The sequence below is a fragment of the Triticum dicoccoides genome, chromosome 7A (assembly GCF_002162155.2).
Source record: "Triticum dicoccoides isolate Atlit2015 ecotype Zavitan chromosome 7A, WEW_v2.0, whole genome shotgun sequence".
Taxonomy (NCBI): domain Eukaryota; kingdom Viridiplantae; phylum Streptophyta; class Magnoliopsida; order Poales; family Poaceae; genus Triticum; species Triticum dicoccoides.
Genome location: NC_041392.1, coordinates 46921171 through 46946293, shown reverse-complemented (window position 1 = coordinate 46946293; position 25123 = coordinate 46921171). Strand labels below are relative to the sequence as shown.

The 25123-nt window shown below is 43.1% G+C and overlaps 1 non-coding gene and 1 pseudogene across 1 annotated transcript; one reads left to right on the top strand and one right to left on the bottom strand.

Moving 5' to 3' along the window:
• The first annotated feature begins 17374 nt into the window (after positions 1-17374).
• On the top strand, positions 17375-17445 carry TRNAG-CCC. The gene has a single exon. It is a non-coding gene; the product is annotated as a tRNA-Gly (tRNA).
• Positions 17446-18644: 1199 nt separating this feature from the next.
• On the bottom strand, positions 18645-21406 carry LOC119332239 (annotated as a pseudogene).
• Positions 21407-25123: the final 3717 nt, after the last annotated feature.

Sequence of the window (25123 nt, the reverse complement as noted above, 5' to 3'; positions counted from 1 at the left end):
GTTCGGTTGATTAATTAATATATTTTTTAACACAGTACAGACACAAGTGCTCATATAAACGAGCATACACTCACCCCTATGAGCACCTTCGAGAGACTGAGCCGGCATATCATCTTGAGATTTTACGAAGTCACTGTAGGCGTCTCATAGTCGACAGGAACAATTTGGATTTAGTTTGGTGATTTATTTGATACTAGGTGGATTTAGTTAGGTGATTGTGACTTGAGAAGATAGTCATTGTTTGGTGGATTATGAGATTTTAGTTATAGAAATGAGCATGGTGATTATTATATTGATAGGTAAACAGATATTTAATTTAGTTTGGATCAATTTGGATTTAGGTAGGTGATTATGATCTTTTAACCAAAATTTTATGGTGGATTATGAGGTTTTGGTTGGATTTATTTAGGTGATTGGGATCTTGATGAGCTACTGAAAAAATCGGTAGATTATGTGAATTTAGGTCTAGTAGGTGAGCATCTTGGTTATTATATTGGTGGATAGATGGATTTTTAGTAAACTTGGAAAAAATAGAATTTAGGTGATTGTGATCTTAAACCAAATTTTATGGTGGATTATGAGATTTTTGATGGATTACTTAGTTGATTGTGATCTTGAGGAGATAGTCAAAGATATTCGGTGTATTAATTAATCTTATTCAATTTGGATTTAGTTAGGTGATTGTGATATTGAGCTAAATTTCTCTGTGATTTATGAGATTTTAGTTGGATTTAGTTTGGTGATTATGTCTTGAGAAGATAATCAAAGATGTTTGGTGGATTATGAGATTTTAGGTCTAATAACTAAGCATGGTGATTATTATATTGGTGGATAAACAAATATTTAATTTAGTTTGAAACAATTTGGATTTAGTTTGGTGATTATGATCTTCTAACCTAATTTACGGTGGATTATAAGGTTTTGGTTGGATTAAGTTAGGTGATTGTGATTTTGACAAGCTAGTAAAAGATGTTCGGTGGATTATGTGAATTTAGGTCTAGTAGGTGAGCATGTTGATTATTATATTGGTTGATAAAGGTGAGGGCCACACAATTGACTCAAGGCGATGATGCCACTATTGAAAATAACTGGTAAACAAGGCAACAGAGGAGAGACTGGGGGTAGTGGTAGTAGATGGACTTTGATCCAGCATCCCACGTGCCTGTGCACTCTCCGTTCCCCGCTGATCCGGCTTGGTGTCCTTGTCCTGTTTGCGGATTTTGTGTCACGCACTTGATTAAGCATCCCATGTTCTCCTAATGTGCGCCCTTGGCCTTGACGATAGGTAGCGCCGTGTTCTCGGGCGCGTCCCGTGGGTAAAATTCAGGTATGTGTCGATTGTCTAAGCTCTTGCTCGCCATTGGTGGTGCTTGAGCGTGTGGTCATGGTGTCGCCCAACAAGGGAACATGGGGTGTGGGATCAAGACAGCACACATATCAACCTGTCAATAGGCAACGGACGCCTGTCCAGACTTAGAGGGAGCAGAGGTGGACACAAAGGTGGATGTTGTGCTCCATAGCAGTCTCAATAGGGTGCTCATCAGTAAGAGCAACACGAGCAAGAAGATCCTGGATATACTCCTCTTAGGAAATAAAGAATCCATTAGGGGTAGAAGAACCTCAATCTCAAGGAAGTAGCGACTTCTTTAGTAAACATGGAGCAATTTGGATTTAATTAGGCGATTGTGATCTTGAACACGTTTTGTGGTGGATTACAAGATTTTTCAACGTGGTGGATTACGAGATTTTTCAATGGATTTAGTTGATTGTGATCTTGAGGAGATAGTCAAAGATGTTCGGTGTATTAATTAATCTCGAACAATATGGATTTAGTTAGGTAATTGTGATATTGAACCAAATTTCTCTGTCATTTATGAGATTTTAGTTGGATTTAGTTAGGTGATTGTGTCTTGAGATGATAATCCGAAATGTTTTGTGGATCATGAGATTTTAGGTCTAGTAGATGAACATGATGATTATTTTATTGGTGAGATAAATAGATATTTAATTTAGTTTGGAATGATTTGAATTTAGTTATGTGATTGTGATCTTTTAACCTAATTTTATGATGGATTGTAAGGTTCTAGTTGGATTTAGTTAGGTGGGCGTGATTTTGACGAGCTAGTAAAAAATGTTCGATGAATTATGCGAATTTAGGTCTAGTAGGTGAGCATATTGATTATTATATTGGTGGATAAATGAATCTTTAATAAATTTGGAACAATTTGGATTTAGTTAGGGTGATTGTGACCTTGAACCAAACTTTATGGTGGAATATGATATTTTTATGGATTAGTTAGTTGATTGTGATCTTGAGAAGATATTGAAAGATGTTTGCTGGATTAATTAATCTTGAACAATTTGAATTTAGTTAGGTGGTTGTGATACTGAACCGAATTTCATGCTGGGTTATTAGATTTTAGGTGGACTTAGTAGGTGATTGTGTCTTGAGAACATAGTCAAAGATGTTTGCTGGACTATGAGATTTTCGATTTAGTAGGTTAGAATCGTGATTATTATATTGGTGGATAAATAAATCTTTGATTTAGTTTGGAACAATTTTGATTTAGTTAGATGATTGTTATTTTTCAACCAAATTGACGGTGGGTTTTGAGGTTTTGTTGGATTTAGTTAGGTGACTGTGATCTCGATGAGTTAGACAAAGATGTTCGATGAATTATGTTAATTTAGGTCTAGTAAGTGAGCGTGGTGGTTATTATATTGATGGATAATTGTGCCTTTAGTAAACACGGAGCAATTTGGATGTAGTTAGGAGATTGTGATCTTGAACAAATTTCACAGTGGATTACGAGATTTTCAATAGGTTTAGTTAGTAGATTGTGATCTTGGGAAGATGTCGAAGATGTTAGGTCGATTAATTAATATTTGGATTTAGTTAGATGATTGTGATATTGAACCAAATTTGTTTGTGATTTATGAGATTTTAGTTGGATTTAGTTAGATGATTGTGTCTTGAGATGATAATCAAAGATGTTCGGTGGATTATGTGAATTTAGGTCTAGTAAGTGAGCATGTTGATTATTATATTGGTTGGCAGAGATGAGGGCCACACAAGTGACTAGACGATGATGCCACTACTGAAAATAACTGATAAACAAGGCAACAGAAGAGAGACTAGGGGTAGTGGCAGCAGATGGAGTTTGATCTAGCATCCCACGTGCCTGTGCACTCTCCGTTCCCCGCTGATCCGGCTTGGTGTCCTTGTCCTATTTACGGATTTTGTGTCACGCACTTGATTAAGCATCCCATGTTCTCCTAATGTGCGCCCTTGGCCTTGACGATAGGTAGCGCCGTGTTCTCGGGTGCGTCCCGTGGGTAAAATTCAGGTATGCGTCGATTGTCAAAGCTCATGCTCGCCATTGGTGGTGCTTGAGTGTGCGGTCATGGTGTCGCCCAACAAGGGAACACGGGATGTGGGATCAAGACAACACACATATCAACCCGTCACCAGGCAACGGACGCCTGCCCAGACTTACAGGAAGCGGAGGTGGACACACAGGTGGATGTAGAGGTCCATAGCAGTCTCAACAGTGTGCTCATCAGTAAGAGCAACACAAGCAAGAAGATCCTGGATATACTCCTCTTAGGAAATAAAGAAGCCATTAGAGGTATAGAAGAAACCTCAATCTCAAGGAAGTAGCGACTTCTTTAGTAAACATGGAGCAATTTGGATTTAATTAGGCGATTGTGATCTTGAACAAATTTCATGGTGGATTGAAATTTTTCAATGGATTTAGTTGATTGTGATCTTGAGATAGTCAAAGATGTTCGGCGCATTGATTAATCTCGAACAATATGGATTTAGTTAGGTGATTGTGATATTGAACCAAATTACTCTGTGAATTATAAGATTTTAGTTGGATTTAGGTAGGTGATTGTGTCTCAAGATGATAATCAAAAATGTTTTGTGGATCATGAGATTTTAGGTCTAGTAGATGAGCATGATGATTATTATATTGGTGAGATAAATAGATATTTAATTTAGTTTGGAATGATTTGAATTTAGTTATGTGATTGTGATCTTTTAACCTAATTTTATGATGGATTATAAGGTGCTAGTTGGATTTAGTTAGGTGGGCGTGATTTTGACGAGCTAGTAAAAAATGTTCGGTGAATTATGCGAATTTAGGTCTAGTAGGTGAGCATGTTGATTATTATATTGGTGGATAAATGAATCTTCAATAAATTTGGAACAATTTTGATTTAGTTAGGTGATTGTGACCTTGAACCAAACTTTATGGTGGATTATGAGATTTTTTATGGATTAGTTAGTTGATTGTGATCTTGAGAAGATATTCAAAGATGTTTGGTGGATTAATTATTCTTGAACAATTTGGATTTAGTTAGGTAGTTGTGATACTGAACTGAATTTCATGCTGGGTTATGAGATTTTAGGTGGATTTAGTAGGTGATCATGTCTTGAGAACATAGTCAAAGATGTTTCCTGGACTATGAGAATGGTGATTATTATATTCGTGGGTAAACAAATCTTTGATTTAGTTAGGTGATTGTTACTTTTCAACCAATTCACGGTGGATTTTGTTGGATTTAGTTAGGGGACTCTGATCTCAACGAGTTAGTCAAATATGTTTGGTGAATTATGTTAATTTAGGTCTAGTAAGTGAGCATGGTGGTTATTATATTGATGGATAAATCGCCCTTTAGTAAACATGGAGCAGATGTAGTTAGGCGATTGTGATCTTGAACGAATTTCACGATGGATTACGAGATTTTCAATAGATTTAGTTAGTAGATTGTGATCTTGGGAAGATGTGAAAGATGTTCGATAGATTAATTAATCTTAAACAATTTGGATTTAGCTAGATGATTGTGATATTGAACCAAATTTCTCTGTGATTTATGAGATTTTAGTTGGATTTAGTTAGGTGATTGTGTCTTGAGATGATAATCAAACATGTTTGGTGGATTATGAGATTTTAGGTCTAGTAGATGAGCATGGTGGTTACTATATTGGTGGATGAACAGATATTTAATTTAATTTGAAACAATTTGGATTTAGTTAGGTGATTGTGATCTTTTGACCAAATTTTACGGTGGATTATGAGGTTTTGGTTGGATTTAGTTAGGTGATTGGTGTCTTGACGAGCTAGTAAAAGATGTTCGGCTAGATTATGCGAATTTAGGTCTAGTAGGTGAGCATGTTGATTATTATATTGGTGGATAAATAAATTTGTAAACTTGAATTTTTTTGGATTTAGTTAGGCGATTGTGATCTTGAACCAAATTTTATGGTGGATTATGACATTTTTGATGGATTAGTTAGTTGATTGTGATGTTGAGGAGATAGACAAAGATGTTCAGTGTATTAATTAATCTTGAACAATTTGGATTTAGTTAGGTGATTGTGATATTGTACCAAATTTCTCCGTGATTTATGAGGTTTTAGTTGGATTTAGTTAGGAGACTGTGTCTTAAGAAGATAGTCAAAGATGTTTGGTGGATTATGAGATTTTAGGTCTAATAGATAAGCATGGTGATTATTATATTGGTGGATAAATGAACCTTTAAAAATTTGAAACAATTTGGATTTAGTTAGCGGCCTGTGATCTTTAACCAAATTTTATGGTGGATTATGAGATTTAGTTTGGCCGCGCTCCGCCTCTTCCTCGAGGAGCATGTGCAGTGCTGTGGCCTCAGAAGATGGGCGTCGACACCTGCAGCTTGTGCACAATGGTGACTCCACGCATCTCCTGTGCCCCACAACCCTCTCCTTCCCGGCAGAGGAGGAGCAGGAGCAAGGATGACGAGGCGGTTCAGGTTTGCCTCCACCTCAGTTCTCCCCCCTGCTCTCACTCTTGTCTCCCTTTTTTGTCTCATTCTGCAACTTCATTCAAGCATATATTTTAAATTGTTAGGTATTCCAGGTAGTTAGCTTATCTATGGACTACACCTACATTTGATGTGAGAACTCTGATACTAATTTATGTTCTTGTAGCATAGGTGAATGCTGCTTTAGCTTCAATGACCAATTTTATTGCTGAATATTTTTCCCATTGAAGTGTCAAAGAATATACAACTTGTTATGGAGAAGTTTTCTTATGGGGAAATAAAGATTCTTGTATGCAGAACTATTTGGGCTCCCGCAGCTGTATCAGTTGGTTTTAGTTCTCAGATTTTTACTTTGTGTTTTTTGGCAAAAAAGTTGGATGTATGAATCTGAGATCTGGACCTCAAGTTCACTGCTTTTCTTTTCATCTGTAGCCGCGAGGAAGAGTAGGAAGATCAGGCAGAGAGGGTTGCCATGGTGAGCTGCTGCTGTAATGCTTTAATTTTCTTTTGTGTTGTCACTTTGTTAAACTTTGTTCTCTTATTCTGATGCTATGATTTGTGGCTAGATGAGATTTGTGGTGAAAAGTCTCCTTTATTTTGTTTACCTACAGATCTCGAATGCACGATTGATAATTTTGCTGGATAGGTTAGAAATCTAAATAATAGACATTTTAAAGGAAGTAGTTGGTAAACAGGGAAAGCCAAGAAAAATATATAGCTTAATTACAGTGTTGTTTGATCCATCGCTCTACGACAGGCTCACTGTGGACTTGAAGTACGCCTAATCTTGGACTGCATTTATTGCCTTTTGTTGGTGTGTTTCTTTTATGCTATATTTAGGTGGTTCTAAGCTATTGAATTAGGAAAGCATATAGTTTATCTGTTTGAGACCCGCTTCAGTCTGTTGGCTACTACAGGGAGCTTTGGATGGTGGTCTTAATATTGCGCACAGTGACAAGAGATTTGTTGGCTTCAAGAAGGATAAGAAGCAGCTGGGCGCTGAGATTCACCGCAAATACATCTATGAAGGTCATGTTGCTGACTACATGAAGGTGAGTTGGATCCATTGCCCTCGTCGTATTATAATGCCATATTGCCATTTCTTCATTCCCTAGGGCTATTGTTGTTGTATACATGAATTCTTTCTGGAAGATATATCTGGGCCAGATTCACCCATATAAAGTATCCTAAAGCAGTGTACTTTGTTCTTATTTCTGAAGCAGCTTACTGAATCTTGTTTTAACTTCTGCCCTACCCTTACTGCAGTCAATAGGCTGATGAGGAATCTAAGAAGTACCAATCTAACTTCAGTGAGTACATCAAGAAGAATATTACGGCCGATGACATGGAAGCACTGTACAAGAAGGTTCATGCTGCCATTCGTGCTTATCCTACCATGGGAAAATCAACCAAGGAACCTCCAAAGACGCACAAGAGTTAGATATATCTTGCTTTTTATTAAAGTCAAACAACTGATAATGAAGTTTATCAATATGTAGGAATGTGTATAAATGTTTTCTCATACTCATGTAGTCCGTTCATTCCTAAACTATATGTTCTTCTTTTGTTAAAACCTTGAAATATTAGGATGTTAGGGTAAATAATCTTAATAGAGAAGTTTTGCTATGCAATAAGATGCAGTTGTATGCAAAAAATAATCTTGTCTTATATAGTTATATATCAAAACTATGGATTTTCTATGCACTTCCTGCAATCATTAATGTTCATTGTCTTTGTTTGGATTTTGTTGGGCACCTGCGGCAACGGCTGTCGGACACGACGGACGCTGCCAGGTCTGCGTCGACATCGTGCTCACGGAGTCTGGCCTCTGCATTGTGTTCTCCATCTTGCAGTGCATGATGAACTACACGCTAAAGTTCAGCTGAAGTTCCCATGTTTTCTTCTACTACAAGAGTTCTGTCGATTTGTACTACTTGGCTGCAAATGTATGCCGTTTGCATCACCATACGGATAGTGGTAAGAATGCAGCAGCAAATCCAATAGTAGGTAATCATGACAGTATTTCACCACCGGTATCTTGCTGTCTTTAAAGGTTGCAGGTTTGTTCTTCTGGCACTATTCATGGTTCTCATCATAGCCATACTGAATGATGGCAAGTGGCATCTCTGAATTTATCATATGAATTGTGACTTTATGAGCTTGCTTGGCTACTGACCTGCTATGTGGGAAGGGCATCCTTTTACCAGAGCTATGGATTTTAACATGCTCCATTTCCTTCAGGTCTTTTATCGCTCCATCCTTGATTTATCTGAGTCCAGTGGGGTTGCTCATGAATTACAGAATTTAGGCTTACAGTAGGATGAACTTCCTTGAGAATCAATAATAGAAAAGTTTTGGTTAAGAGCAATTTCCAATGTCAGAGAGAAAATTTACTTCACTGGTTAATAGGAATCCACCTCACATTTTCTTGTGTTGTGCCTTTCTCAAAGTAAAAAAAGCAAAAGTCGGAGAGATAAATTACTATTAGTTAAGACAACTAATTTGCATACAATGGCAGCAATGCACAAGCAGTGTCAGTGTTAGCATGTACTTATTTCAGAGATGATTGGAGTAACTGTTGTTTAGCAGCCACAATATAATCGAATCACAATTAATAGACTAGTAGGCAAAGATATTGGAGGGCTACTTTCAGATCAATTCATGACTATACTTATGGTATGAGCTATTCCTATCGCCGCGAACTTGTTGAACACGGCAATACTGGTGAACAAAAGCACGAGTGTGTGTGCAGTGCGAGCTAAGAAAGCCGGTTAATCATTCAGCATTATGCATGGTATTCAGTCATGATTGCCAAGTGTCAAGTTCAGTTTAAAAGCTGAACCCTCAAGTGTTAAGTTTAGGTAACAGGGGTTGTGGAGTAACTGTAGCTGGATCAAATCCTGAATGTCAAGTTCAGAATATGATACTCAATTATCATGGCAAAATTTACTACTTTGGAATGTGTGGGTGCGCTGGTTTTCGACTAGTTGATCTAATCATCTTGAACTGACAGGTTTTCTGAATATACTCGCAAGTCGCAACCATGGCCTTACAGTGCTACACGCCTCTGTTGAAGCCCCAACTGGCCCAAGTCTCGGTCAACCCTTCCATTAACACGATACAGATTCCAGGTTTGCTTTGCCTTGCACGAATATGCTCGTTCTATGACATCTCGTTGGAATATGTACCGGATAACATGTGTTGATGTGTGGATGCACTGGCTAGCAATTAGTTATTCTAATACTCTTCTGATAATTATCTTCTCTGAATATACACGAAATAATGGCCTTACAGAGTCAGTGCTCCGCCCCTCTGCTGAAGCCTTAACTGGCCCAAGTCTCGGCCAGCCCTTCTCTAAATCGATGCAGATTGCAGATTTGCCTCGCACCAATATGCTCCTTGCATAAGCTAGTAATCTCTGGCCATATTTCATTTTTTATCCCACTTGCATCATGCCTGATGACTTTTTTTGTGCCACCAATTTGTGTATGTTCAAGGAGTAGCAGATTTTACGCATCTTTTTTTTTGTGTCATTGCTTCATCAAATGGAAATTTAAGTAACGGGAGATTCGTGAAATGGAAATTTAAACCAGTTTATGATTTGGTGAGGAATCTATATATATTAGTGTGTGTTGTTACGTTGAGCTCTAAATAACGGGGAGCACACAAAATTACATTCAATCCAAATAGGGCTGGTGTTTGCATCTGTATTCTGTAGTTCTGTATGTTGTATTCAAATAAACTGTTTCTTTTTAGGTGTTCATTTTCATCTTAATAATGCTGATTGTTATTCACTTGGAACCATCATGTAAACCTAGCTGGACATGGTCAAACTATAATTTTCCATGTTTCAAAATAGTATGTGGTTTAGTACTTTGTTCCAAGAGTCTTTCTTCACAGCATGGATTTTTTTTTTTAGTATTCTCCTAAATCTTTTTGGTGTCTTGATGTGATCTGATCATCAGAATGCATGAACTGTATTGAATTCTTTTAAGGAAGCATTTGAATGTTACTTGTCCTGATCTAATTATCTGCAATCCACAGGTTATGGAACTGCACTTGCAATGGTAGCAGGAAAGACCTTGCTTGGGCAACCTTCTTGTTATGATATTGTTGTCTAAGATAAAATCCCTGAATCTGCTCCATGGTTTGTTGTCTAAGTTAAAATCCCTGAATCTGCTCCGTGGTTTTGTTGTGTTGGATGTGCCCCAAGAAGCTTCTTTTTTTGATTTTTGTTGTCATGCTCCTCATACTCATTATGAAGTTTGGCAAATATCAATTCTCTGCATGTTCTTCATAACTATGGCGAATCACATGAAGTTCAAATGTTAGCATAACTAATAAGTTGTATGTTCGGCAATGACACAATGCACAGATCAAGTGTTAGTTTTCTGAAACTGTTGTACTGTGAACTGATGCTAACTTCCTCACTTTTATTTGTAGTTTGGCCTACATCGGTACCTGGTGTTGATGTGAAGGAAAATACCTTAGACCTTAGCAGGACTACTTACCGCCGCCTTGCAACTCATTTTCTCCAGAAGTGTCTCGGCCTCAGATATGACAACTTGAGAATTCAGATTTTTTGTAGCGCAGAACCCATAAGTTCCTATCTTTGTGCTAGCTAAACTTGAGCTTAAGTTGTAATGGTGTAGTCAAAATTATTTGTGTGGTGAATTTTTATTCTTTTATGTGTCTGTATTGAGTTTTGTAGTTTTATTTGATAATTATTTGTGCAAATTTTAGTACTGGCAGTTTCTCCGGTTATCTGTAGAAAGAAAAGCATCGTCCCCACTATAATTATCAAAAAACTATAGCAACTCATGTTCACTAAGTTTAGTAACAATATTAGTTTCTCCATTGTGAGCTGCTAGTGCTTAATCTCTAGCCACAAATTGAGCAAACGAGCGTAGAACATCATGTATGTTGTAGACACACTGATCAACAAACTATGTATTTGGCTCTATAAGATTTCTCAGTATCAGCTCCTTATAGTACTTGCTTCCTAGTTCTTCTAAGTCATCCAAGGTCCCGTGAAGAAATCCTTCACTAATCCACATGCCAATGATTTCCTTGCTTAAAAACGCCACAGTTTTATGGAGAAGGGAGTAGTGCAGAAAGCATTGTTTGGCACAAGAAGATAAATCTTTGTTTGAATTTTTTTTGGCGTACCTTTTAAGTTTTTGTACATTTTGTTTTGTTGCTGTGGAAACTGTTGCCATTGGAATCGGCCAAAATATCAGCAATTTTTTAGATAAATAATGGAAATATCATGGTGAAACTGTGACCCAAACAAAGATGAACTGGGAATTAGCACATTGTTGACCAAAATAGACCAGGTTCAACTGTCTGGTCCTTTTTTGGGGGTAAAAGGAACAAGATTAGGTTCCGCTAAACAAAAACAGAGACATGTAACATCAAAATAACGCCAGGCAACACAACCGGTCACAGAGGCAGCAGCAAAGAAAGACCCTACAAGTTACAAGATTTATACCACCAACCTTTTTCTCCCAACTGCTGAAAGTCAATCAATCCCTGTTTCAAAAAAAGCCAATCATCAAGTTCATGACTAATTCATTCCTAACCTCCAAAAAGAACTTGGAAACAAAACCAACCAAAGGCCAAGCTCGTAGATCTTCCCTGGTCTCGTCTTTGTCTGTTATCTGAACTTGCACATTTGTCATATAAGTGTTCAGTTCTTTAGTATCTTCCTTCAAGTGGCGATGGTCTAGTTGGGTCTCGATCGGGCATGAGGCGATGACATAGTGTTGGATGGTCTTGCTTCCGGTTCTGGCCAGGGCAGACGACGGCGGTGTCTGCGAGCATTGCTTCCTTCTTGAAGGCATCGTTGAGGCGACATGCTCGCTTCTATGCCCAAAGTAACTCTAGGGCTCTAGGGAAAATCTTAGATCCACCACGAGATTTGGATTGAAGTTTGAGATGTCCTCTCAATCCAAAATAATTTTAAGGGTAAGGTTGGATCTTTAGGCAAACATGATCACCCATAGAGAAAGATCTTTCATTCCTTTTTCATATTTGTGAAGTATTTCATTCTGGTTTGCGCTTGTTCATTATTTGTTCTGAATTGAGCAACCATTTGTTCACTGTCATAAATGATCATTTGGGGAGGTTTATAACCATATAAGGCCTCAAAAGGAGTTTTTTTCAGTGAGAAGTGGTAAGAGTTATTGTGCCACAGTTCAGCTAGTGGGAGCCAAGACACAGGGTGAATTGGTCAACTCTTTTTATTTGGTCGTTTGGGGAGGTTTATAACCATATAAGGCCTCGAAAACCATGCAACGCAGATAGAAGACTTGGTGCATTGGTCAACTCTTTTTATTTGGTCGTCAGTTTGCGGGGTGTGATGTTGTGTTGATACATCGTTCCACCTTCACACATTTGAAAAGTTCTTGATAGAGTTAACTCAAAGATTTAAGGAATGTTATGTGAAAGATCGTGGATGTCGCCTAGAGGGGGGGGGGGTGAATAGGCGTTTTAAAATAATTACGATTTAGGCTTGAACAAATGCGGAATAAACCTAGCGGTTAATTTGTCAAGCACAAAACCTAAAACAACTAGGCTCACCTATGTGCACCAACAACTTATGCTAAGCAAGATAAGCAACTATGTGATAGCAAGATATATGACAAGAAACAATATGGCTATCACAAAGTAAAGTGCATAAGTAAAGAGCTCGGGTAAGAGATAACCGAGGCACGCGGAGACGATGATGTATCCCGAAGTTCACACCCTTGTGGATGCTAATCTCCGTTTGGAGCGGTGTGGAGGCACAATGCTCCCCAAGAAGCCACTAGGGCCACCGTAATCTCCTCACGCCCTCGCACAATGCAAGATGCCGTTATTCCACTAAGGGACCCTTGAGGGCGGCCACCGAACCCGTACAAATGGCAACCCTTGGGGGCGGTCACCGAACCCGTACACTTTCGCAACCCTTGGGGGCGGTCACCGATACCCGTCAAATTGCTCGGGGCGATCTCCACAACCTAATTGGAGACCCCGACGCTTGCCCGGAGCTTTACACCACAATGATTGAGCTCCGAACAACACCAACCGTCTAGGGCGCCAAGGCACCCAAGAGGAACAAGCTCTAGGGTGCCCAAACACCCAAGAGTAATAAGCTTCTCAAACTTCACTTCCACGTATCACCGTGGAGAACTCAAACCGATGCACCAAATGCAATGGCAAGGGCACAGGAGTGCCCAAGTCCTTCTCTCTCAAATCCCACCGGAGCAACTAATGCTAGGGAGGAAAATGAGAGGAAGAACAAGAAGGAGAACACCAAAAACTCCAAGATCTAGATCCAAGGGGTTCCCCTCACATAGAGAAGAAAGTGATTGGTGGAAATGTGGATCTAGATCTCCTCTCTCTTTTCCCTCAAAAACTAGCAAGAATCCATGGAGGGATTGAGAGTTAGCAAGCTCAAAGAAGGTCAACAATGGGGGAAGAACACGAGCTTAAAAGGTTAGGGTCAATGGGGAAGAAGACCCCCTTTTATAGGAGGGGGAAAATCCAACCGTTATGTGCTTAGCCCGCACACGAGCGGTACTACCGCTCCTGGTCCCGGTACAACCGGGACTCACAGTATACATGCAGAACCCTACCAGGCGGTACAACCGGGCGACCAGGCGGTAGCACCGGTTGAGAAGAACAACCGGACCAACCGCCCAGCCACCGCTCAACCACCGCATAGGAACAGAAGGGAGTCACCCCTGAGTGCGGTAGTCGAGCGGTACCGGGTCGGTGCAACCGCATGGCCTTGAGCGCTCGGGCGATTAAGTCCCGAGCGGTAGAACCGCTCCGGACACCGGTGGTAACGGTACGACCGGACCAACCGGGCCACCACCGCCCGAGTACCGCATCAAAATAGAGGCTTGACCGGTACTTGGGCGGTGCCTGGCCGGAACAACCGCCCAAGACTTTGCTGAGCAAGTTGGCGGTACCACCGCCCGGAAGCAGCAGTACAACGGCTGAGAGCTCCAAGCGGTACTACCGCTGGGGCACGCGGTACTACCGCTGGGACCAGACAAAAACCACTCTCAAGAAAACCAGAACTGCCATAACTTCTGCATATGAGCTCCGAATTGAGAAAACTCAAGCTTGTTGGAAACAAGACGACGATAGAGGAGTGAAACCTCCAACCGAGAAGAACCGGCAAAACCTCCAACATCGAAAACATCATAGAAGATGCAAGTGAACTCCGTTTTCGATGAACTCGAGCTTGTCATCAAGATGACCATAAGCTCTAAGACTCACAAAGAGAACCAAACAAGAACCAAGAAAGATGATGCAAGGATGCAATGGTTTGAGCTCTCTACGAACGATACGATCAAGTTACTCATCGAGAGCCCCCCTTGATTGGACGGCAATCGATCCTATAACCCGGTCTCCCAACTACCATCATGAGACCGGTAAAATAGAAAACCTATCAAGGGCAAACCTTTGCCTTGCACATGGTCCACTTGAGCTAGATGATGACAATCTTGACTCCCTCAAGTTGGACCACCTTTCTTGACTGTGTTGACTCGATGAAGACTAGTTGATTGCTCTCCCATACTCCACTATGGGTGAGCCACTCTTCCGCACATCTTCACAAGTCCATTATCACCACAAAGGACAGCAAGCTTCAAGCATTTGATCTCTTCGTGATGCTCCACTTGAACTTGCACACTGCAACCTAACCCCACAAAGAACTCTCACGAAGACCATGGGTTAATACACAAAGCGTAATTGACAATTCTTACCATACCATGGGATCACTTGATCCCTCTCGGTACATCTTCTGCGCTTTGTGAGTTGATCAACTTGATTCACTCTTGACTTAGTCTTGATCATCCTTGAACCTTTCCAATTCTCTTCATTTGAATGATGTCTTGAAGGTAGACATGAATGATCACACAATCTTCTTCTTCAAGACATGCTTGCAATAAGCTCAACTCTCACATGACCAATCTTTGGATAATTCCTTGAATAACACCTTGGTCGACACAAACTCTCCTTGAAACCAACACATGTACTCCAAGAAAAGCCTATGGACAGAACCTTCAAATATAACTCAAGGCAACCATTAGTCCATAGAGATTGTCATCAATTACCAAAACCAAACATGGGGGCACCGCATGTTCTTTCAATCTCCCCCATTTTGGTAATTGATGACAATCACTTTCAAGAGAGTTTAATACAAGGAATTATGCATCACCATGCAATGCAACAACCAATAAAACATGCGTATGAGATGCAAATGCTTAGGAACAAAACCAAAGCAAGGAGAAAACTCTAAAGACTTCTCCACAAAACTCTCTGAAACCTCCACAAAACTCTCTGAAACTTCTCCCCCATTGGCATCGATTGCCAAAATGGGTGAAAAGCTAAGAAGACCAATATAAAAGGTGTTCCTCCAAAAGTTGTGTATTTCTCAACAAGAGAGTGGAATGCCATACACATGTCCAAAGGTAATACTTGGAGGGAGACCAACTATATTGAGGCACCAAGATTGCTAAAGGAATGATATGCTACAAGGACATAACAAAGAGAGACACAAGCAATCAAGCAATCAAAAGGTACCAATTGAAGCAAGCAATCAACGGATATAAATTGAACCAACTAGGCCAAAGATCCTACGAGCCACATGAATCAAAGGGCACTGAGGGACAAATGTTTCCACTATAGATTTTAACTTTTGCAAATAGAGAATCCTTTCGATCCTGTGGTAAATAGCTCTTATCTCGAATGACCACCTAATGTAGAAGAATGGAAGTTGTTTCCGTCGGTACATTAGATGTACCAACATAAAGCCTATTGTTGTACTTGAGGATGCCATTGTGGAGAAAGAATTGACGAGTGGGATCAACATCAGAAGCAACTTCTTGTGTTAGAATTAGTTACAATCTACCTATATAATCTTGTAGTTACAACAGGAACAACTTGATTCATAGAGATAAGGTATTGGACATAGTTTAAACTAGTTCCCTCAGCTATCAAACTGTGATCTGGGAAGATCTATTGTAACCGACATGTGTATATCGTTATAAATACAATCCACGCAGCCTCCTTCAGGAGGTACAAACGCTTACACAAAATCTCACATGGTATCACGAGCCAGTCCACTTTGGATCACATCTAGTGTGTTGCATCCAACCAAAGTCATGGCTAGCTCCTCCACCGCATCACCCCTTTATCTCATTGTGTCCTTAGCCCATTTCATCACGGAGAAGCTGGCCAAGACCAATCATCTGCTCTGGAAGGGGCAGGTTCTCTCCACAACTCGTAGCGCACAAAAACATCGCTTCATTGACTCGACGGTTGTGGTTCCAGTGGAAACTCTTCCCGGCATCATAAAGATGGGTAGGTCATCACCGTGGTGAACCCAGTACACCTCATGGTCACTGATTGAATGGATCTTAAGCGGTCATCACCCAGCCGATTGTGTTGCGCACATGGAAGGCCATTTAGAACATCTTCCTAACCCAAATAAAACTCGCTCTGTAAACACACACATAGCTCTCTCGCAGCATGCTTGCAGCGGTCATCATCCAACCTATTGTGGCACGCACATTAAAGGAACTAATGTGGCACACACATTGAAGGCCACTGAGGGCATCTTCTCAACATAGACAAAGCTCGCGCCGTAAACACCCGCAACCCGCTAGCTACTACACACAAGGGCTCCGTCCATCTCCGACTGCATCAACAAATTCAAGGCACTCGACGACGAGATGGCGTCCGCGGTTAAGCCACTTGGGGATGAGGACAATAGTGGTGATGGAATGATAATTCTCGTCATGTAATTCATACTCTGTTGATCTATCCTGATGACCAAAGACGTTTTTGGATTTTTAATGCTTCCGTTTCTTTATTAGAGCCTCCGGTCGGTGCTCGAGTATGAAGTATGAACACAAACATGAGGTGTGAGTCGAGTCCACCAAGGAAACAAAAAAGATGCCGCATACGGGAGAAGCAATACACGAGCCGGATTAGAAGAAGGGAAAATAACTGTATCGTCCAAGGTTGGGTAAGCAATACTACACCAAAAACAGGACCCAACGAGCAAGACTAAGCTTTTTTTTTTTTGATTCAACCTTCCACTTTTATTAAGCTAAAACAGGAATTTCATCCGAGACAGTACTTAAAATACAATCTGGGGGAATAAGGTCCCAAAACTCTGAAACTCTACTGCTAAGCCCCAACTTTGCTAACGAATGAGCAACCCCATTAGCCGATCGCCGGACCCAAGTAATCTTGTAATCCTGTCTAGTCTTTAACAATGCTTTAACTTCCTCCAAAATCTGCCCTACAGCAGATAAATTCCGGGTTTGATCATTGATCAACCCCACCATAGCCTAAGCTGTGTGTATTAAAAGATGTTTTATAGCGTTTTTTTAGGTAAATTATAAGATGAATATGAGCGCTAGTTAACTACAGTATGTAATGGGGATGTAGCTCAGATGGTAGAGCGCTCGCTTAGCATGCAAGAGGTATGGGGATCTATACCCCACTTCTCCAATTCTGATTTTGTTTTCTTTTTTTTTCTCTCATCTGCAACATGAAAGCGCATCTCGTGTAGTGGTATCATAGTACCCTCCCACGGTACTGACCAGGGTTCGATTCCCTGGATGCGCATTTTTTTCTCTTTCTTATTTTTTTTTGTGAGTTTTAAGTTTTTGTACATTTTGTTTTGTTGCTGTGGGAACTGTCGCCATCGGAATGGCCAAAAAATCAGCAAATTTTTAGATAAAATAATAGAAATATCATGGTGAAACTGTGACCATGCAAGGTACAGATCTTCATACAAACCAAGATGAACTGGTAATTAGCACATTGCTGAACCAAAATAGACCAGGTTCAACTGCCTGGTCCTTTTTTGGGGGTAAAAGGAACAAGACTAGGTTCCACTATGACAATTCGGGTCACAGAAGCAGCAGCAAAGAAAGACCCCAGCTAGCAACACTTATACAAGATTTATATCACCAAGTAGGGCGTTTCGGTAATCAGGCTCATCTGCACCCGGTTAGAAAAAAAAATCAAAACAAAATAAAAAAATTCCAACTTTTTTTTGTAGTAGACAATTTGATGCGTCAGTCCCGCTCCAAATTTCATGTCATTTGAACATCTAAGCAGCTCTCAGGAAAAAAGACAAATCGGACCAAAATAGTACATGAACAGTAGACTTTTCTTACAGACTTCCAATTTATCTTTTTTGCTGAGAGCTCCTCCTCAGATGTCCAAATGATTTGAAAATTGGAGCGAACCCCATGCATCAAATTGTCTACCGCATAATAATTTTTCAGATTTTTTTTTAATTTTTCTAGTATTTGTTTTGATTTTTTTCGTCAGCGCAGGTGCAAATGAGCTCGGGTGCAGAGATGGAATTTCATATATCACCAACGTCTCTTCTCCCAACTGGTGAAAGTCAATCAATCAAGTTCATAACTAATTCATTCCTACCCCCCAAAAAGAATCTGGAAACAAAACCAAAAGCCAAGCTCTTTTCTCTGAAATGGTTGAAAGTCAATGGAACAAAGCCTGTACTTGCCAGAAAACAGAAACAATATTCGTGTTGAAGTAGTAAAACCTGCCACTGTAGTGACGATCAGACACAAAACCATGCTGCTGAGCACCAAAATGGCATGCAGCTTCCGAAATATGCCTGAACATGAAATCAGCAGGACCAAAGCGTGCACTGAACATGAAAGATCAAAATATTAAGCCACGGATGGGAGTAACTAAACTACTAACCATTTCAACAACTAAAATACCACAAATTCTCACGAAGGAATCAGCATTTCAAACTGCAACCATGCCTTAATAACAACGCAAACTGAAAGTCAACAGGGGTGAACATGAACATTATAGCAGTTCTACATAGCAATAGCATAGACACACCATTTTTTACAACATCAACATGACGCTCAAGATAGCATAACAAGCACCAAGTGATGAGGCGCTACTTCAGACATACAAAGTGTTCGGTTCTACTAGTACTAAAAAGTAAGAAGACAGAACAGAAAGCAAGGTTCATACAGGATAGATACTCCCAAGGGCACAACAAACAGCTAGTCGAAATCATTAAGATGGAGCCTGGCATCTTATAGCACCATGACGAATGGAGACTCCTTGTTCACAGCATCTTCTTCCTGCGCCTCAAACAATGGGACTGAAATCATGCTCTCTTGGAGGCGCTGCATAGTTAGCATAAAGTGGTTCCCAGGCTCCTTGGCTCGCACATATCCTAAAAACACACCATCAATGTCACAATGCAACAGACGGCCAACACACTGCTCGATCAACAGCTCACGCTCATTGATCACGGCCATCCTAGGGAGAGCATTGAGGTCAAACTTAAATGGTGGCAATGCCTCCATTGCTGACAAGTTAAACCGGTACTGAAAGCCCCAGGTTTCAGCATCATAGTCCTGCAACACCCAAACATCTAAATTGACACAGTCATTGGTGGTGCAGCACAAGGCAAGGGAGCCGCACATATCCAACAATGTCACCTTATCACCCAACTGTGCTGGGCGGCTCATCTGCCAGAATGTCTCGGCTACGGTGTCAAATACCGTTATGTTGAGGCCTGTTGCCCATGTTGCCCAGTGCAGGCGAGCACGATTGTGGACTGGAGTATTGAAGGACAGGGTAGGAAACCCATATTTTCAAATTGTCAGCCATTGGATGCATCTTGGCTGGTCCGATCCAACTGTGAGTACGAAGTAATCAGGCAACTCAGTTGGGACGGCAGCCCCAATGAGTACCAAGTACGGCATTTGGTTCAAGTATGACGCCCAGAGAACCCGGTGTTCTCCAGATGTGTGGAGCCGGTAGAAGCCGACTACGCCGAAGGCGCTGAAGCCTGGCCGTCGTGGAGGATGTGGCAGGGAAGCACACTTGCGGGTGGTAGGGTTGCAGATGTAGAAATTGGATTGCTTCTCCAGGATGAGGAAGCCATCACAAGCGGCATGACATAGAGTCATCTCGTTTTTAAAGGGATCTGCGTTCCGGAGGACACGCTGTATCTTTTGATCACTAGGGGATCCGGCATGGCGGTAGATGCCCTCTATGTTTTTGATGATGGGGAGCGAGGGCTGGCGGTGGTGGTGGTTGAGGATGAACGCGTTGGTGGAAGTGCCGCTGCGCCACGACTGGCGGACGGCACGGCACCGAAGTACATCCTTGGCCGGCAGCCGGACAAGGATCTCGTCAACGACAAGCCACTCGGGCAGGTCGTCGAACACGGTCACGCCGCTGCTGTTCGGCATGTTGAATGCTAGCTGTTAAGAAAAAAAAAAGAACAAGCAAACATTAGTGTGGCGCATGAAGAAGAAACGTGATTTACTAAAAATCACTGTGGTGAAACTTCGAGTTTGGTCACTCTCCTCTTTTTATGGTGGACCGTTAGATTTATCAGCCGATTCTTGCTGCCATCAGTTTGGTCACCCATTTTCTGGTGGACCGTTAGATCTATGCAAGTGGACCGGTGTTGGTTTTTGAACTTCTTTGTTCCTGATACCGCGCTGTGTCATTTGTGTGCATGCAGGTGTGAGGTGTGCGTGCTGGGCAACGAATCAGATCAGACTCCCTTGTATTTCAATTTTTGGTTTCAGAAAAAAATCAGTTTCATTTACACATATCAGACGTATAAATTATTCGCATTTGTTGTCATGGAGTAATTGATTTTTTTGCATGGTCATAATCACCATATGAGAGCGACGACGCAATTTAAAAGAAAGTCTGCAGATTTAATAATTTTATACATTTACACATATCTGAAATGTAATGATTAAAGAGTACTACTTGCATTTTTGCAGTGACATTTACTCGTATCTAAAATGCAAAATTTACTAGTATTTGCAGAAACAAAAAAACATGTAACATCTACACGTAACTAAAATGTACTAAAAAAATACTAGTTGTAAAAATTTATACAGATCTAGACTGACTAGATCTAGAAAGGAGCATTCTGATGAGCTCAAGCTACAGCAGTTTCATCCGTGCGGATCAGCCTTCTAAAAAGAGTTTCGTGAGAAAAGCAGGAGCGATAGAGAAACAAGAAATCATTGGACGCATGAAAATAGAAGAGAAAAAAAAGCAGATGGGCGACGATTTCGGCGATCTATCCGCTGAAAGGGGAGAATGGCAGGAGAGGGCCGAGAGGATTTACTCTGGAGGCGGCGATTTAATCTGGCGGCGTCGCGACGGTGTTCCGTTCCCGGCGGCGTCTCTGGACTGACGATCTGGCGAAGCAAAGGGTCGGATGAGAAAGGGAAAAGAGGAATTAGAACGGAGCCGACGAGGCAACCTGGCACGGGACTCACCGGTCACCACGGACGGCTCGAATCTTGTCTTGGCTGGAAGACGACGGGGAAGAAGAAGGCGATGAGCAGGCGCAGAGTCTTCTTGGCGAAGCAGGTGAAACCTGCAAGCGGCAGATGGGACAAGACGAGCTGTGCTAGTGGACTGGAATTGATGAGGGGACCCAAAGGAAAGGAGGTGGAGGAGACGAAGCATCTCGGAGGCCAACCCTCGAAACACCAGCGTCAGTCCTCACCGAACGTCCGAACCCATTCTAAAATTCTATCGGTCCGCAAGCAAATCCGGGGTATCGCGGGAGTCCGGTCCACCGCCATGTTGGACTCACACATCCGGCTCACGTATGATGCGTTTGGTTCTGGTCGCTTCGGGGTTTTAATATTTTTTTTCTCACCTAAGCATGGCTTTGGTCTTAGAGCAACTTTAATGGGGCGACCCAAACAGACGGCACACTTGTCTGTTTTTTGTCCGTTTGGGTCGGCCGCCCGCCGGGCGTCCGTTCACTTTTGCATTTGGGTCGGCAATGCGCCCAATGCGCCGATCCATTTCATGTCCGCATTCAACTTTTAAATAAAAAAGGCCCGCAGCCGATAATGCCAGCGGCCATGTCTCATGCCGGCACCATGCCAGCGCCGACATACAATGCCGACTTCAGAAAATAGCACAGTTCATGCTGGCGCACTCGCCAGCCGGCCGGCACACATGCCAGCACACAAAAATGGTGGGACTTGAGTTCGACCACGCCATCGCGGCTCCCGTGGTCATGCCGGCACACCTGCCGGCATACAAAAAGATGGCCCTCGACGCCATAGATCACTCGTCCTCGAACTTGAGCATGTCGGCCTGCATCTTCTCGAACCACGGCCTCTTCCTTGGCGACAAGGTGTTGAGATCCACCTTCATGATCTCCACCCCGGTCATCATGCTTGCAAGAGCCACTTCTTTCGCCTTTGTCTTTGCGTTGGCGGCCTCGATCTCTAGCATCTTGGCTTGCTTCTCCGCCTCGAGCTCGAACATCTTGGCTTGCTTCTCGGCGTCAAGATCAAGCCTCATTCTTTGGATCTCCATGAAAGCATCCATTTGCCCCACCTTGAAACGCCGGCGCTCCTCCTCCCTTGAGTCCTTCTTATTCATCATGCCATCCACGCTTGCGATCAAGGCGTTGGTGGCCGCATCTCGCTTGTCCTCCTTCTTGGAGTTTGTCTTCCCCCGCGGCCGTGCCGGCTCGCCCTCCCCAACATCCTCCACGGCGCCCTTCCCCGCACGTGCCTTGAGCGCGGCATATTGTGCCTTGAACTTCTCTTCGTTCTTGATGACCCGATAGCAATGGGAGAGGTTGAAGCACTTGCCATTGTGTTGAACCTTGAATGCCTCCAAAGCTTGAAATGCCTACAAAATGTTTCCATGCAAGCATATGGGCAAGTGATAGCAAATGAAGACGTAAAAGAATGATCTTGATGGCACAAAAGAGGGCGGCTTGCTTGCTATCATACCATGTCTTGCACGCCGATGCCGCTCACGGGGCGGGCCTTGACGCTCTCAAGGGTGGCGTAAAACTTGTTGCACTCTTGTTGGATCACCCTCCACCGCTTGGAAATGGAGACCCACCAGTGCGTGCTCACAAATTGGTAAGGTGGAAACTTCTTGCGCTCATGAAACTCGCGGTGCACACGAGTCCAAAAGGTCGAATGCTTTTGCTCGGCGCCCGTCATTGAGTCTTGTCCAATGTCTCGCCAACACTCGCAAAGAAACTTGTCCTCGGCAACTGTGTACGCCTTCGTGCGCTTGCTCTTGCGCTTCGGCTTAGGACCGACGGTTTGGTTGGCGAGCTCGTCCTCGAACAAAGGCTCCACTTCGATGTCGCACTTGTCCTCTTCCTCTAGCCCATACTCCTCCAGGAACTCGTGGTCGAGGGGGAAGCCGTCCAGGTCGATGCCGACCTGATCACACATGAAGGCCGCCTGCTCGGGATCATAGCCAGCGGCCGGCGTGAACGCCCCGCGGCCGTCATGGCTTTGTGTCTCGTCGGAATCGTAGCCAGCACCCGGCGCACCACCCTCGAAGATGAGGTTTTGCATGTAGTCCTCGTCGACGGCGGTCGGCATTTCCTCAAACAAGTTACGGGCGTCCGGGAGCCCGCCGGCCGGTGTCTGTCGCGCGCGTTTCCTCGTGCCGCCGGACGACGAGCCACCGACCACCGGGGTGGCGTTGAGGTCGATGGGCGCGGGCGCGGGCGTGGAAGGCGCGACCACGCTCATGTCGGGTGAGCACTCCCCGGAGAGGCGGGAGGCCTGCGGGTAGACGTGGAAGCCGGGGACCGGGTTGCAAACCGACGCGCGGGGTGAGTGTGACGCCCCCGATTCAATCGTACACTAATCATGCACACAAATGTGTACGATCAAGATCAGGGACTCACGGGAAGATATCACAACACAACTCTAAAACATAAATAAGTCATACAGGCATCATAAAACAAGCCAGGGGCCTCGAGGGCTCGAATACAAGTGCTCGATCATAGACGAGTCAGCGGAAGCAACAATATCTGAGTACAGACATAAGTTAAACAAGTTTGCCTTAAGAAGGCTAGCACAAACTGGGATACAGATCGAAAGAGGCGTAGGCCTCCTGCCTGGGATCCTCCTAAACTACTCCTGGTCGTCGTCAGCGGGCTGCACGTAGTAGTAGGCACCTCCGGGGTAGTAGTCATCATCGACGGTGGCGTCTGGCTCCAGGGCTCCAGCATCTGGTTGCGACAACTAGGTAGAAGGGAAAGGGGGAAAAGAGGGAGAAAAGCAACCGTGAGTACTCATCCAAAGTACTCGCAAGCAAGGAGCTACACTACATATGCATGGGTATATGTGTAAAGGGCCATATCAGTGGACTGAACTGCAGAATGCCAGAATAAGAGGGGAATAACTAATCCTGTCGAAGACTACGCTTCTGGCAGCCTCCGTCTTGCAGCATGTAGAAGAGAGTAGAATGAAGTCCTCCAAGTAGCATCTCCAAGTAGCATCTCCAGGTAGCATCTCCAAGTAGCATCGCATAGCATAATTCTACCCGGAGATCCTCCCCTCGTCGCCCTGTGGAAAAGCGATCACCGGGTTGTCTGTGGAACTTGGAAGGGTGTGTTTTATTAAGTATCCAGTTCTAGTTGTCATAAGGTCAAGGTACAACTCCAAGTCGTCCTGTTACCGAAGATCACGGCTATTCGAATAGATTAACTTCCCTGCAGGGGTGCACCAACTTACCCAGCATGCTTGATCCCATTTGGCCGGACACACTTTCCTGGGTCATGCCCGGCCGCGGAAGATCAACACGTCGCAGCCCCACCTAGGCTCAACGGAGAGGCCAGCACGCCGGTCTAAACCTAAGCGCGCAGGGGTCTGGGCCCATCGCCCTGAGCACACCTGCACGTTGCGTGGGCGGCCGAAAGCAGACCTAGCCTAGTGGCGTTCCAGTCCAATTCGGCGCGCGCCGCTCCGTCGCTGGCGTCTCGAAGTGCTTCGGCTGATACCACGACGCCGGGATACCCATAACTACTCCCGCGTAGATGGTTAGTGCGTATAGGCTCGTAGCCAACTCAGATCAAATACCAAGATCTCGTTAAGCGTGTTAAGTATCCGCGAACGCCGAATAGGGCCAGGCCCACCTCTCTCCTAGGCGGTCTCAACCTGCCCTGTCGCTCTGCCTCAAAGATCCACTCGCGGGTGCTCCACCAGCCGACCTGACTTTAGTTTCCACATGTACCATGTATAAAGTATATTATATACCCGTGATCACCTCCCGAGTGATCACGGCCCGATAGTATAGCACAGAAGACGGACAAGAATGTAGGGCCACAGATGGAATACTAGCATCCTATACTAAGCATATAGGATTGCAGGTAAAGGTAACAACAGTAGTAACAAGGACAGGCTATGCATCAGGATAGGTATAACAGAAAGCAGTAACATGCTACACTACTCTAATGCAAGCAGTATAGAGAAGGGTA